The sequence below is a fragment of the Cupressus sempervirens genome, chromosome 10 (assembly GCF_028749045.1).
Source record: "Cupressus sempervirens isolate cs-2001-9-10 chromosome 10, ASM2874904v1, whole genome shotgun sequence".
Taxonomy (NCBI): domain Eukaryota; kingdom Viridiplantae; phylum Streptophyta; class Pinopsida; order Cupressales; family Cupressaceae; genus Cupressus; species Cupressus sempervirens.
The window spans coordinates 543,791,642-543,807,804 of NC_143127.1; the positions used below are offsets into that span (position 1 = coordinate 543,791,642).

The following is a 16,163-nucleotide window of genomic DNA, read 5'->3' on the forward strand; positions in this document are numbered from 1 at the left end:
CCCTAGGTAGGAGGAGGGAGAAACCTCAATCTTACTCTAGGATATTAGAAATCCTCATTTGTCTCTCTTTTGGAGTATTGTAAAGAGAACTGAGATTTTATTCCAATTTATTAACTGGGCAGTGGCATTAGAATATGTAGATATAACTTTCAAAAAAAAAATCTTCTTTAACCATTATGTCTCCCATAAGGATGGTATAATCCAAAAATTTCTCATGAGAGAAGGGATCATAAGTGGTTGAAGGGATAATGCCATGTATCTTTCCTTCTTGAACAAATATTCCAATTTATAGGTCTAGAGTCTCAACAATAATAGCAAAGAGGATAGGAGAAATTGAGCCTCCTTGTCTTAGACCACGGGAGGGTCTAAAGAAGGTGGAAGAAACCCCATTAAGTAGTAAATCAAGGAAAGTAATACATATCAACTGATAATATAGATTCACCACTCTTTGGTTATGAAGCCAAATGCCTTCGATACTTTAACACAAAAACCCCAATTAACTCTTTCTTGGGCTTTTGAAAGATACAACTCCATAATGAAACCCTATTTTTTAAAGACATCCAAAAAATAGATGTTTTCATGCACCCTGATTATCAAATCTAAGATCTGTCTACCAAGAAAAAAACCATTTTGCTAAGCTGAAATGATGTTAGGAAGAAGAGCCAAAAGCTTAATAGTTGACACTTTAGAAATGATTTTATAAAGTGAATTACAAAGACTAATAGGCCTGAAAGTATCTACAAAATTTGTTTAAGGGCTCTTAGGAATAAGAGAAATAAAGAAAAAGTACAATTCTTTTAGAAGGAATTGAGTCCCAAAAAATTCTTTAACAAAATTATACACATCCTTGGAAACAATGTGTCAAAACCTATAAAAGAATAACAAAGGAAAACCATCTAGGACATGAGACTTCTTGCCTTCAAAGGAAAAATAAGCTTCTTTAATTTCTTCATAAGTAGGAATGGAACATAGCCACTTGCTTCTATCCTTTTGATTGTTATTGATTCTATTGGCCACTTTATGTTTTAGAGTAGTCATATGGAAGTGTTTAGTATTTCTATCCCCAACTTTTAGCTAGTGAGATCTAGAACTTTGTCTACAATAGGTCTCTTCCTTAGCTATCGAATCATGGTATTCAACCAAGATTTCATTCTCTGAATCTCATTAGTCTCCAAATAACCAACCTCTTGAATTTTAGCTTGAATCATCTTGAGATCATTTTGAGCTTCTACTTTTGAATGGAAGATATCACCAAAAACATCCTTTTTCCATCTCTTGATATTTTCTTTGATATTTCTCAATTTTAGAGCCACTTTGGATATTGTTATTCCATCAATATTTATATCCCACCATTCCAAAATATGATTCTTTAACTCTAGATGCACCATCAACATCCTTTTAAACCTAAATGATAAATTGAGCTTTCTAGCTAGTGGGTTTGCCACAAAAGAAATAGACGAATGATCATTCCCAATACGTGGAAGAGACAATATAGAAAAGTTGTAATTGGTCATCCAACCATAAGTAATAAGAGCTCTATCATGCCAAACTTGGATGAGGTCCTTACCAATTTTCCAATTTGACCAAGTATGGTTAAGGCCTTAAAGATCAACATAAAAAAGTACATTATTATCAACAATCACTCTTTGATCAATTATGCTCTCTAGTTGAGATGAAACCCCTCCAAATTTATCATTCTATTTTAAGGGAATATTAAAGTCCCTCATTATGATCCAATTGTTATTACTTAAAAAGTTCCTTGTATCTTCAATTTTTTTCTAGAATCTATATCTCCTAGATTTAGTGTTAGGAACATAAATGCTAGTTGTCACCTAATCAAAATTATGTAAGATTGTTATCAACAATTGTAGGATTATTTTTTATGAAGCTTTTATTAAACAAAATATTAGTATTACCAAAGGCACCCCCAGAGTCACTTCCTACCACTCCACAATTTTTAAATAGTTTAATGATTTCCACTATTTCTTTCTCTATCTTAGTTTCTTGTATCATTACTTTGTCTGATTTGTGACCTCTTATCATATTCCTTGGGTCATCTTGCATGTAGGGATTGTTCAGTCCTCTTATGTTCCATGATATGATCTTCATATCTTACCTGATAAGAAAGCTTCCTAGATGGTTAGTTATTTCCCATATGCTATGTTCTAAATACTTTCTAGATCTCTTATTTATTTTCTAGTCTTCTTCTTAAAGTTTTCTTAGGTGATCCTACATCCATTTTCTTTTGTCTTATAGTCAAACCTCTTTGAAACGTAAGACCTGCAAATTGTGAATTCCTTTTTCTTCCTACTTGTTTGTTTATTGCATTCTTATTCCCCTTCTTGTTGACCTTTTTCCATTTTAGGCCAATTTGACTTGTGGTAAACTCCTCTTCATCTCTTGATTTCTGTCTATTAAGGTCATTTCCTACTTTCTTCTTTGATCCATCTTTCTTTTGGGATGTTTCCTTAGTGGATTCCAATGCTTTTCCTTCTAATTAGGATTTGGCATGTTTTGTTTCTTTCTAGAACTAGGGATTTCTACTTGATAAAGTATATCATCATGAGAAACCTCTAGACCAATGTTATTCAGGGAGATAATAATTTCCCACTTTCTATAGTGGGATCTTTGATATCAACTACCTCCTAAACTTCTATTTCAATACATTCATAATTCTCTTCAAGAACATTGTCCAATTTAGAAAATAGATTAGATATTTGAATATTTTCCTTCTTGGACCCTTGAGGTGTCACCTCCTTAACAATTGTAGTATCCCCCTCAACAGTATTCACCATGGAAGCACTTTGACCCTCATTTTGGTTTTTGGAAGAAGATTTAGGAATCTCCATAAATGCACTTTGAACCACACTCTAATTTTTGTGATTATCTCCACTTTCTATTTTTTCCTTCCACACTTCCTTCTGCTCTTTAGTTTGGACTTGAGGCATATTTTTATTTTTAAGGGTTCTCTGGGGACATTCATTACCTCAGTGGATAGTGTTTTTGCAAGTGAAAAAAGAGGAAGGTTGTTAAGAAATATAGATATGAGATAGAGTTCTAATATTTTTTTACTTCTTTCGATCTAACTTGCTTGATTATAATTCTAATGTGAATTAATAATCTTGAAATTACTTGATGAAATCTATGCTAATTATAAAGTTCTACAACTACATAATTGATGCAAGAGCATCCAATGGTGTAAGAGCAATCCTGTATCACACAAAAATATGCTTAGTGTTAGTTTTTGTTGAATGTGTTTTCATTTTTGGATACCCATTTGGGTCAAATAAAGATTCCAACTCTCATAGTTCCACTATTAGTTTTCTGGGTTAGAGTTTTTTAGCGTCTTGGGATATGTGCCAATGTTAGAAAATAGGTTATTTTGTAATTGAACCATAATTTTAATGATTTTGAGGGTGTAAGTTGGAGGGATTATTATAATGATAATTTAAAGCACTCTAGAAAAAGAATCAAGTTAAAAGGCTTTACAGTTTGAAAGTTATTATAGTTTTAAGTTTCCTGGAGACCTACTAAGAGCACTTCAAAGTCATATTTGAGGCACTAAATGGCCTTTTATGGGATCAAAAGTTATGCCTCTTGGAAGTTGGACTACCATTTCTAGATTCTTCTAATTTTACACCAACTTCTAATGTGTTTTCTAGAACGCTCTATTTTGGCAGTGGATGCCAAATGGAATATTCTAAAATGTATTCCTAGTCCTAAACCTAATTTGGTTTACTTAAGCACATTTCTGACATTGTAAAGGTAGTTTTTGGTGGAGTTTGGGAGAAGATACTGTGAGAAGGGTTTTCTCCAGGATCTGATAACATTGTAAGCCTATAGGGCATGTCGTGGAGTCTATTTTTATTGTACTAAATATAATAGCATATCACTTCTAATAATCATATTCCCCTTTTCCTATTGTGTTCATTTTAGCCTTGGGTTATGTCTCCATCAAGTGGTATTAGAGTAGGTTTTCCTAAGTGTGTAGATAGAGTGCTGATTGTGAGGCAATTTGCACCAAGATTGTGTGGTTGTGGTTTTTGATTCAAGAAGATGTCTCCATGAAGGGAGCATGGTGGAAGGGCTAGAGTCGTTACTCCTAAGGTTTGAGCCCTCTAGAGACAAGTCTAGGAATTACAGGAGGAAATCTGTAGAGGAATGAATTTTACCATAGGCAATGAAAGTGAGGAAAAAAATGAAGAAGGAAATATTGGGCAAGAAGGGGAAGGAGACAAAGAAGTCCTACACTAGGTGGGGTAGAGGCTTTTTAGGGCCATTGCCAATCTTGGGAAAAGACCTAAAATTGACATTGGCATGTTTTTCAGGAAATCTAAACCTGAATGAGTTGATCAACTGGATCAATGAGATGGAGGAAGATTTTGAGTATGAGCATATTGGGGACCTTGATAGGGTTAAGTTTGCAAAGGCCATGCCAAAATCTGGTGGTAGGAGATTTAGTTGGAAAGAAATAGAAGAGGAAAGAGAAAATCACAAGATGGGATCAGATGGTGGACAAACTAATGAAGTAGTTCATTCCTGTTGATTGCAAGCTTGATTTGTTTAAGAAGATGCAATGATGAAAGCAAGTAGGAAAATATATCCAAGAATACACAAAGGAGTTTTGCTAAGTCCTTATTAGGGCAGGACATATAGAGACAAACAAGGAGAAGGTTTCCTATTACCTTAGTGGGTTAAGACCTAGCATTCAAGAGGAGTTAAGTTTGGTTAGAATGACTAGCATTGAAGAGGCATACCAATTTGTATTGTGAGTGGATAGAAGCTAAACAAAAATTTTGATGGAAGGCAAAGAGGATGCAATCAAGGAGGAAGGGGCGGTGGCAGCTCATTTGGAGGCCAAAATGAGAACTAGAAGAAAAATGATGTGGGTACTATCTGAAATCAAAGGAACAAGGGTTTCAACTTCTCTCGTGATCAAAATTTTGGAGATTAGAGAGAAAGAGGTATGGGATGTGGACAAGGTTTAGGAAGAGGAGGCATCCATGGTACCTATTTTCATTATAATGAAGAAGGTCATCGAGCCTTCAAATGCCCTCAATGCCAAGGAAGGATAGATAGGAGAACTAATGGTCAAGCAAGGGTTGGTCATGTGGATGATGATGCATAGTCATCACATGCAGAGGATGTATAAAATGGAGAGGTTCTAGTTAATAAAAGGGTCTTACTAAGTGGTGAGACTTCTTGGACAAAGGAGGAGTTTGTCTCATACCACATGCAAGTGCGAAGGTAAATGTTGTGATGTGATTGTAGATGGTGGAAGCACTAACAACTTGGTGTTAGAGGAGATGGTCTCAAAGCTAAAGCTCAAGAGGGAGAAACACCCCCAACCTTATCAGATTGCTTGGGTGTAGGATGATAATAAGGTCCATGTTAGTGAGTGATGTTTAGTAAAGTTCAAGATTGGGAGTTGCCATGATGAGGCTCTCTATGACATCATTCCAATGGATGTCTACCACTTATTGTTGAGAAGGTCATGGCAGTTTGATAGGCATTCTATACATGATGGTCATGCAAATACATACTTTCTAACAAAGGATGGAGTTTTCCACAAATTGAAGCCCTTGATAAAGGAGGGTGAAAAGGTATGCAATAGTGCTAGGGTATGTCTTGTTGATGGAAGACAATTTCTGCATGGCATGAAACATCAACATATGTGTTATGCTTTAATTTCTAGGAAAGATAAGGAAGGTAGTAGTGAAATTCCACTTGAAGTTTTATGTCTATTAAGTGAGTATGGAGATGTCATCTTTGATAATGTTCCAAAAGGGTTGTTGCTAGTAAGGAAAATTAGTCATCAAATAGATTTATTTCCTAGAACTAGTTTGCCTAACAAGGCTACTCATGGGATGACTCCTAATGAGACTAAGGAGCTAAACAGACAAGTTTAGGAACTGTTGAGGAAAGTTTTGATTCAAGAGAGCTCAAGTCCATGTGCAATACTTGCAATGCTAGTACCAAAGAAGGATGGAGAGTCGAGAATGTGTACAAAATCTTAGGCTATAAATAGAATAACCATCAAATATTAGTTTCTTTTGCCAAGAATGGATGATCTTATGGACTGTTTGAGTGGAGCTTAGTACTTCACAAAGATAGATCTTGAGACTGGTTATCACAAGATATAGATACAAAAGGGAGCTGAGTGGAAGATTGCATTAAAGATGGAGGGTCTATATGAGTGGTTAGTCATGCCCTTTGGACTGACCAATGTGCCAAGCACCTTCATGCGTCTTATGAATCAGGCACTAAAGAATTTTTTTGGGAAAATTTGTTATTGTCTATTTGGATGATATTTTGATTTTTAGTAAGTTTTTGGATGAACATTTATTGCACATTCATAATGTCTTTGAAAGGTTGAGGGAAGATAAATTGTTGATTAATTTGAAGAAGTGTAGATTTGTCAAAAGGGAGTTAGTTTACTTGGGGTTTGTTGTATCAGCTGATGGTCTCAAAATGGACCTAGAGAAGGTGAAGGTCATCTTGGAATGGCCTACTCCAAGATCTGCCACTGTAGTGAGGTCATTCCCTGGTCTAGCTAGTTTTTATAGGAAACTCATTAGGAATTTCAGTAGTATATGTGCACCCCTAACTAAAACAATGAGCGGAGATAGAAAAGTGTTCAAGTGGACTATAGGAGCTGCTAGGAGTTTTGAATTACTAAAGAAGAAGGTGATAGAGCAACCTGTGTTGGCACTTTATGATTTTAACAAAGTGTTCCAGGTGGATTACGATGCTAGTGGCAGTACTAATGGGGTTGTATTGAGCCAAGAAGGTAAACCTATTGCCTATTTCAGTGAAAAATTGAATGATGCAAAGAAGTATTCTATATATGATCAGGAGTTCTATACAACAGTTTAGGCCTTAAAGAAATGGAGGCATTATTTGTTGCCAGAAGAATTTGTTTTGTATACTGATCACTAGGCATTGTAGTACCTAAATAGCCAAGGTAAATTGAATTAGAGACATTTGAAATGGGTATAGTTCATGCAAAGCTATAAATTTGTATTGAAACACAGAAGTAGAAGGTCTAATAGGGTTGCAAATGCATTAAGTAGGAGAGAGTTGTTACCGATAGTAATGTAGATTGAAGTGGTTGGGTTTGATGAAATCAAGAATCTATACCTTGAGGATCCTGACTTTGCAGAGGCTTGGAGGGATTGTAAAGAGCTTATTACTCTAGACAGGACCAGGTGGCTAGTTTACATGATTCAAGATGGGATGTTGTTCAACGAAAGTCAATTGTGTATTCCAAGGAGTTCCATGATGGAGAACTTAATCAAGGAGAAGTATAGTAGAGGGATGACAAGACACTTTGGTCAAGATAAGACCATTTCTATTATTAGAGAACATTTCTTTTGTCCTCAATTGTCACAGAATGTGAAGAATTTTGTGTAGAGTTGTCAAGTATGTGAAACAACCAAAGGATTTAGTCAAAATATTAGACTCTATCAACCATTGCCTATTCCATCAAAGCCTTGGGAGGACATAAGTATGGATTTTGTTCTTGGATTGCTAAGGACACAAAGGGGTAATGACTTCATATTTGTGGTGGTTGCTAGGTTCTCTAAGATGGCACGTTTCATTCCATGCCACAAGACTCATGATGTAGTGCATATTGTAGATTTGTTTTTCAAAGAGGTGGTAATGCTACATGGTCTCCCAAAAAGTATTGTTTATGAAAGAGATACTAAATTTGTTGGGTATTTCTAGAGGACTTTGTGGAAGAAGTTGAAGACAAAATTGAAGTTTAGTTCTGCACATCATCCATAGATTGATGGACAAGAAAAAGTAGTGAATAAAAGTCTAGGAAATTTGTTGAGGTGTTTAGTAGGAGATAGACCCAAGGGATGGTATTTTATTATACCACAAACAAAATTTTCTTACAATAATTCTATAAATAGGAATACTAGTAGATCATCATTCCAAATTGTGTATGGGAGTAGTCCAAGGACTGCATCAAGGCTAAGGAAGATGGAGCAAGGGGAGAGGACAAGTGCTAAGGTAGAAGACTTTGCTGAAAATGTCAAGAACCTACATGAGGAGGTGTGAGCACATATTACCAAGATGAACCTACAATATAAGGCAAGGGCAGATCAAAAGAGGAGATAAAAGGAGTTTCAAGTTGGAGATTAGTTTATGGTATATTTGAGAAAGGAATGATTTTTAGTGGGTACATACAACGAGCTAAAGATGAAGAAACTTGGCCCCTACAAAATTTTGAAGAAACATGATTTAGGGAATGGATATGAGGTGGAGTTGCCATTTCTACTATTTTCAATATTGTATACTTAACAAAATATCATGATGATGGTGCAAATGAGGAGTTGATGTTGGAGCCATGTCAAATTCCTACTTTTACGAAGGAAGAGATTGAAGAAATTTTGGATAGTTGTGTGGGTAGGAGTACCAAAAATAGGCAACATGAAGAATACCTAGAGAAGTGGAAAGGATGACCAATAGAAGACTCAACTTAGATATCCACAATGAAGGTTTCCCATTTGGGTTTTCCTCTACCAAATATAAAGTGATAGGGTCACTTTTCAATCTACCTTAGGTGTCTGATGTAGGGGCATCCAGTGGTGTAAGGGCAATTCTGTATCACCCAAAAATATTCTTAGTTTTAGTTTCTGTTTAAAGTGTTTTCATTTCTAGATACCCATTTGGGTCAAATAAAGATTCAAACTCTCATAGTTCCACTATTGGTTTTCTAGGTTAGATTTTTGAGCACCTTGGGATATGTGCCTATGTAGAAAATAGTTTATTTTTTAATTGATCCATAATTATAATGAGTTAGGGGGTGTAATATTGAGGGATGACTATAATTGTAATTTAAAGCACTCTAGAAAAATAATTAGGTCAAAAGGCTTTACAGTTTGAAAGTTATTACACTTTTAAGTTACATAGAGACCTCTTAAGAGCACTTCAAAGTCAGATTTGAGGCACTAAATTGCCTCATACTGGCCCAAAAAATGGGGGAAAATAAAAGCTAGTGCATGAGGCTATAGAATGCTTGGAGAGCTTTCTAGATATGTAAACGGTTCATCAATCATAGTCCTAGATCAAAAGTTATGCCTCCTAAAAGTTGGATTACCATTTTTGGATTCTTCTAATTTTACACCAATTTCTAACATATTTTCTAGAACCTTTTGTTTTGGTGGTGGATGAAAAATGGCATATTCTAAAATTTATTCCCAACCCTAAACCTAATTTGGTTTACTTAAGGACATTTCTGGCATTGTAAAGGCAATTTTTGGTGGAGTTTGGGAGAAGGTATTGTGAGAAGGGTTTTCTCCAAAATTTGATAACATTGTAAGCCCATAGGGCATGTTGTGGAGTCTATTTTTGTTGTACTAGATGTAATAGCATATCACTTCTGATAATAATGTCCCCCTTTTCCTTTTGCATTCATGTTAGTCTTGGGTTGTGTCTCCATCAGTAATACTCACTGATATATATATATATATATATATATATATATATATATATATATATATATATATATATATATATATATATATATATATATATATATATATATATATATATATATATATATATATATATATATATATATATATCTTTAAGAGTGTGAATTATTTATGCTTATATCAAAGAGATAAAAAAACTAATAGTCCTTTTATTATGATTGTAGATGTATTTAATAATATAATCAACTACTTGTAATAATATGTTCATTGTTATTGATATATTTCTAGTAGTGATCAATTTGGGATATACATACTATTCAAACACCACACCCCATTTAGGGGCATAAATCTACATGGCTTGGGCCACATAGGGTCATGATCCTACATGAATGTGACCCTAATGACTCAAGCATCATTTCTTAATATATGTGGTGATACATAATAACATGTAATATATGGATGTTGGTAATCATTATAATCATCTCTTAATAATATCATGTTAGTATGGATGTTATCACAATCTGTGGCTAATATAAGATGCCATTTCAATTGCAAACATAATAAGGGATTATTATAAATATAGATTTGTGTGTTAGGGAGATGTGCGATTAGTTTGGAATCATATCATTGGTATGTGTAGGATCATACTGGGCCAAAAACTAGTAATGTGAAAAAAAACTAGTTTAAAAATGTCCAAAAGTATTTTGCAAATCATGTTGAATTTTTTTCTCCCAATTCTAATACCAATGCAAAAAAAAAAAATATTACCCAACCTTATTGGTTATCCAATATATTAGGTATTTGATATATTAGATACCCAAAACTTATGCATAGGTTTAAAAAAAATTGAACACTTTTTTTACCCACATATTTCATTTGAGAAACTATAGTGATCAGATACTAGAAGATTCATTGAGTATATGATTTGACCCAATACATTTTGGGCATCCTACCACAAGTAAGTTGCATTTTTTTGATTTTGCACTCAATTTCATTCATTTTTTTAAATAGAGTTTTTAAAAATGAAAATGTATTTTTTTTAGTTTTGTTTATAAAATGTGCATTCAAATTGTAATTTTAATTTTGTGGCATAAATAGGCATGGCTAACACAAACCAACCTTCAAACACTCCCCCAGTTAAACAATTATCCTAAAAATAATCACAACCACCTCCAAATAAACTATTACCTGCCCAAAACCCTCCCTAAACTCATGATTTAATTCAAGAAAACCTAAATCAATTGAGAACTATCCAACAGTCTTGTAATAATTTTCCTACATTATCTCCCATGCTATCCACCCTTAATACTATTATGGGTAATATTGAGATCCTTACAGAGAAACATGATGTTGCTCTTTGTTGGCATGACTAGATGCATGCCTAGTTTGATGAAGGCTTGGATTATGATGGGTTTGTGACCCTTAATAATAGTAAAAAATAAATAGCTGATGTATTTGCCGACCCCAAAATTGGTTAAAAAGTTGAACCTAAGAAACCAAAACTGTCAATAAAATGGTGCATGGATGAGGTAGGTAAAACCAATTTTTGGGATTGTTGGTGGATGATTTTTGACAAACCACCACACAACAATTTGGATTTTCCCTTCTATTTCTTAAGAAGCTTAGATGTTGAGTTTGTGAAAAGGCATTAAGTTAATAATTGGAGCATGAGGCCTAATATGGGCATAGGAGGAGGAGCTCTACAAGAAATACCATTTTCCCAATGAAAAAGCCACCACATATACCCCTTCTTATATTCCCCCTCCTCTAGTACACCATCCTGATGTCATCATCGAGTCTAGCTCATAATATATTAGAGCCATTCATAGATTGAGCAGTCTACTAGTCACCTAGACTAGGTTGTTGTTTCCTCCTTGTGCAAATGATGTTGGTGCTAGTACATTAGCCAATACCTCATACTTGCATTATGTGCAAGAATATTTGCTTGGGCCCCATTACAGATTATGAGTTTTAGTTTTAAGTTGGGGATGATGATACAACAAACATGGCTACAAAGACAAAAACAGCTCTTGTGAGAGATGCATGCAGAGCGATGAAATCCTTTTATTATGGTAAGTCTATACATTTGATTCGCCACAAATTTGTTAATTTAAAATTAATATTTATATTAAAATGAGTTCGAAAAATTATTACTTATGTAAATATATGTAATTCTTTTATGTCCAGTTGATGATAGATGAGGAGATAAGAGATGTGGACGATGCCAAAGTTTCAGCCATTTCATTTGGCCTTGAGATCTCCATGGTATGTATTGTTTTATTACTCATTACTTTCCTATTCTCCTCTTGTAGGTTTCACCTCTTAGTGAGAGATAACATGAGGGGGTTGCACCATGTTTCATTGAAAAGGGCAAGGTAACTAGGTGTTTTCAAGTCATTAAATGCATATAAATATACCTTTCACTTCTTTTTACTAATGAAATGTTATTACATTGTTTATTTTACAAGGGGTGGCCTCTGACAATTCAACAACACGGATTTTCCATCATAGACCTAATTACATTAACATTAAGAGCTAGAGCCCTATTGCATGTATATTAATCATTTATTTGTTACTTATCTTAATTTTCTAAGATTATAAATAAATGAATGTCATGATTGTCACAACTATGTTTTTGAACCTCATAGAAAACACCTAATATGATGGATGTGGTCGTCAAATATTTTTATCTTTGACGACCCAATTGACACTTCCCAAGGAGAGATCACCCAAGGTAAATTTAAATGTAATTTTTAAATTAAGTTATTATTAATTTATTATTCTATCATAAATCATATTATAGGTTAAGTAGTAGACCAATTTGAAAACCATACAAACATATTTAGGTTAGAGGTGTGGGGTCCCTTCTTTGTAGAGGACATATGCAAGTACTCCTAACCATCACAGGAAGACATGGAGAGAGGTAAATAAAGTTCTAAAATTTTTAATTACATTATTGATGAATATACATTTGAATAAATTTATGTTTAATATGTACAAATCATTTAAATTATCTTGTCTAACTTGGATTTTATCTTCTTCTTTTTTTCATATAGGATCTAGAAAGTATAGAGAATACATTGAAGAGGTTGCATTTTGATGATCCACCAACAACATAGGATATTGTAGTTTTTTAGGGAAGCCTAATGGTGCAGCAGCACCTAGGTAGGCTAGTTTGTACCTAGTGCTTCTTTCTTGTCATTTTGGCTTGTAGTGATGCTAGCCACATCACTAGTGGTTTAATAAGACCTATTATGTCCTTAGGTAAGTTTAACATAGTTGCTAAGTGGGTTTTTTCTCCTAAGTTGTTGTTATGCCTATAAGTTGCTCAACAGGGGTTAGGTTGACCAAAGTGGTAGAAAAGTTGACCAAGGGTTAAAAATAATATTTTAATGTCTAAATCAACCTAATAGGACCACTTACCAAGTTTTGTGAACTTGTTTAATTAAGAATTTTAAGTTATCACAAAAATTGCTCAAAATTGCAAAAGTTGCAAAAGTTGCAAAATTACAATTTTGCAACTTTTTCTTGCAAAGTTGAAAATGAATGCAAAGAGTTAGTTAGGGGTTTGAGAATCACCAAAAAAGGTTTGAAAAACCTATATAAGTCCATTCTAGATCAGTTTCAAGGGTTGGAAGTGTTTTGGTCATACAATGTATAGATTGGGCATGGAAATGCATAGTAGCCACTATGTAAATGGAAGTGTTTGGTGTTGTTTTGGATTGAGAACATGGATTATTTTCTTGGAGTAGTTATTTTAATGTTTCTTCTTGTTTTTTAAGCCTTCAATCATTTTTTTTTTTGTTTGTCTAAGTTATGTACATTAGTTTCTTGTAAAAAAAAAATTGAAGCATTTTGGTTTCTTGGAGTTTTCTGTAGTGCCTGTCCCTAGATCACATTTCTGTTATCATTGTCAAATTATTTTAGGTTGATTTTATGCATTGATTAGTTAGAGATACTAGATTTTTAATATTATGATATTATTTCATGACTTTGATTACAAATGTATCATTTATTATATTAATGATAGTTTGATGATCCTAGTTAGTAAATGTGGTTTCTTTCATAAAAATGTTAACATGATGTCTTTAATGATGATTATGTTGTATTGATAGAGATGCATTGTTATATGTACGCATTTGATGTTAGACTTGTGATTTTTACGATACTTACCCCATACTTGCATGTGTATGGTGCGCGTGTTTATTTTATCTTTCTGTCTGAAGTGTTTGATGTGGTTAAGGGAGGGAGTCGTAGTCACCTACTAGTCGGGATCTACACAATGAACCACTCCCCGCCATTGTCTATTTAGTTTAGATATATTATATACATGTACATGCTTGGATTTTATGCAGGATGCAGGTACCGGGCATCGACTTCCCTGAATTGCCAAGATGAGCTTGCCCTATTACAAATACTCAAATGGTGAGAATGGGAAGATAATGATCAGGTCCAATCCTATCCATAAGCCTATAATACTTGTCCTGCAAGGAGGACTCGTAACAGACTGTCTACCCTTTTTAAACCCGTGAATATTTTTGTGCGTATGTTATTTTGTGAGCGTTTGATGTATTTTCTGATTAAATTAATGATTTAATTTAATGGAGAATTATTATGATATTATGAATATTTAATTATATTTAATTAATTGAGAAATTAATTAAATATAAAGAATTAAATTGAAGATAAAAGCTATAAGATTAAATTTAGAACGAGATAATATTTATTTAATTTAATGATAATATATTTAGAGTTCATTTTTAAATAAATGCTAAATATTATTGTTATTTAAGTTAATAAATATTTATCAAATTAAAACGTTCAAAAATAAATTAAGAAGTTAAAAGATATTAAATTATGAATATGTTTTAAGTTCGCATGAAAGAGTTTAAAATATAAGAGATTAATTAAAAGATAAAATATGTGAACTTAATAAAGATATTCTAAGCAAGTGTGCATGTGATTTAAAAGGTTATTAAATTAACTTAAAAGTAAAGTGGAAAGTTAAATAAAGTAATTTAATGATTCACTTAAAGTGCATGAAGGAAAAATAAAATAATATTTTAATTAAAAGTGAATTAATTGTGCAAGAAAGAATTAATTAAATAAAATTATTATAATTTTAGACTGGTGGTGATAGAAACCCTAAAGGGTAATTAGATTCTATATTAGAGGGTTTTGGGGTCATTATTGAGGAGGGAGTTTTTCAGACACAGAAGTTATTCACACACAGGTTTCAGGGAACACACTTTTGGAAAGGGGAACAAAGAAATCTTTGGAAGCTTGGAAGGGTTCGGATTAGCAAGGGTTTCACCAGATTGTTAGCATCAGATCAAGGTAGGGTTTGTGAACCATTCTAGAAACACTTTCGAAACTCTGTCTTCTTCGTGCTTGTTGGAAATTGCTTTCTCAAATTTTATTGAATGAATATTGCTACCTTTCTTCTGAATCTTTTGCTATTTGATTTCTTCTGGGAATTGGGATTGAAAAACTATTTAGAAAACTTTGTTCTACAATTGAAAGAAATTAGTATTGATCGAGATTTGGGTTTGAATTAAGATGGAAGAAAAAAAAAATTAAATCTAGGTAGGATTTGAGTTTTTTTTTTCTTTTAAAGAAAATTTTAATTTGAAAATTCGAATGGTTGTTGGTAATTCCCCTATAAGATTTAATGGCAATTGTTTACAAAAAAAATAAAAAATAAAAAAAATAAAAAAATTATTGTGGAGTTGTTTGAAAAGAATTTCATAAAATTTAATAAATTAAAAATTATAAAATTATAAAATAATTCTTAAAAAAAATCTCTCACACATAATAAATTTAGAAAAATAAAAATTTATTTGGGGGTTTACTCCCCCCCCTCCCCCCACCTCCTGCGACGTACAGCCATCGATAGTCTTTGCTGACGCAGGTACTACGCAGACGAGCTGCCGTAGGCCCTGCTTTAGCAGGCCTGCCGCACGGCAGCGAAGCCTTGAAGGCTACGCTTGCTTGTTTAAGCAATGCACTTTTTGCAAAAAAAAAAATGAAAAGTATTTAATTCATTTTTGAGTTTGTTTTTAATTATTACGTTTTAAATTAAATAAAATTTATATTATTAATTATTAATAATTTTATTAATATTTTATATTATTAATTATTAATAAAGTTATTAATTTTTTTTTATAAATTTATTTATTAAAATTTATTATTAATTTAGTAACTATTTAAATTATTAATAATTGAAATATGGTTTAAATAAAATTAATAATTGACTTAATTGAATTTGATTAAGAATTATTATAACGAGAGTTATTGAGCGAATATGTAAATTTATCTATTATTGTTAATGATCATGATACAATTAAAATTAGTAAAGCGTTACTTTTGTAACTTGAAGAAATAAATGGGTATACACAGACTATGCTTTTAGGAAAATTGACTTTTATCATGAGCATAACTTTATATATATATATATATATATATATATATATATATATATTTGAGTCAAATAGCTGGATGAGTTATTGGATGGAATAAACTAAAAATCTTATAACTTGAAACAAATGTTGAACTGAAACTATAACCTTACATTTAACTCAACTATATGTTTCAAAACAAACCAAACTATGAACTGTATTATTTGTTTGTAATATCTATGCATTCAAATTTTGGAGTCGAGTAGGTGTTGACCAGTCTAGGATGTACACCAGAGGCCTTGTGAGATTTCTTTGATAC

At 32.8% G+C, this 16,163-nt stretch overlaps 1 pseudogene; it reads left to right on the plus strand.

Annotated features, from left to right (window-relative positions):
- The first annotated feature begins 11,451 nt into the window (after nucleotides 1-11,451).
- The window catches only part of LOC149535046 (AUGMIN subunit 5-like), a 97,067-nt pseudogene continuing 92,355 nt past the window's right edge, over nucleotides 11,452-16,163 (plus strand).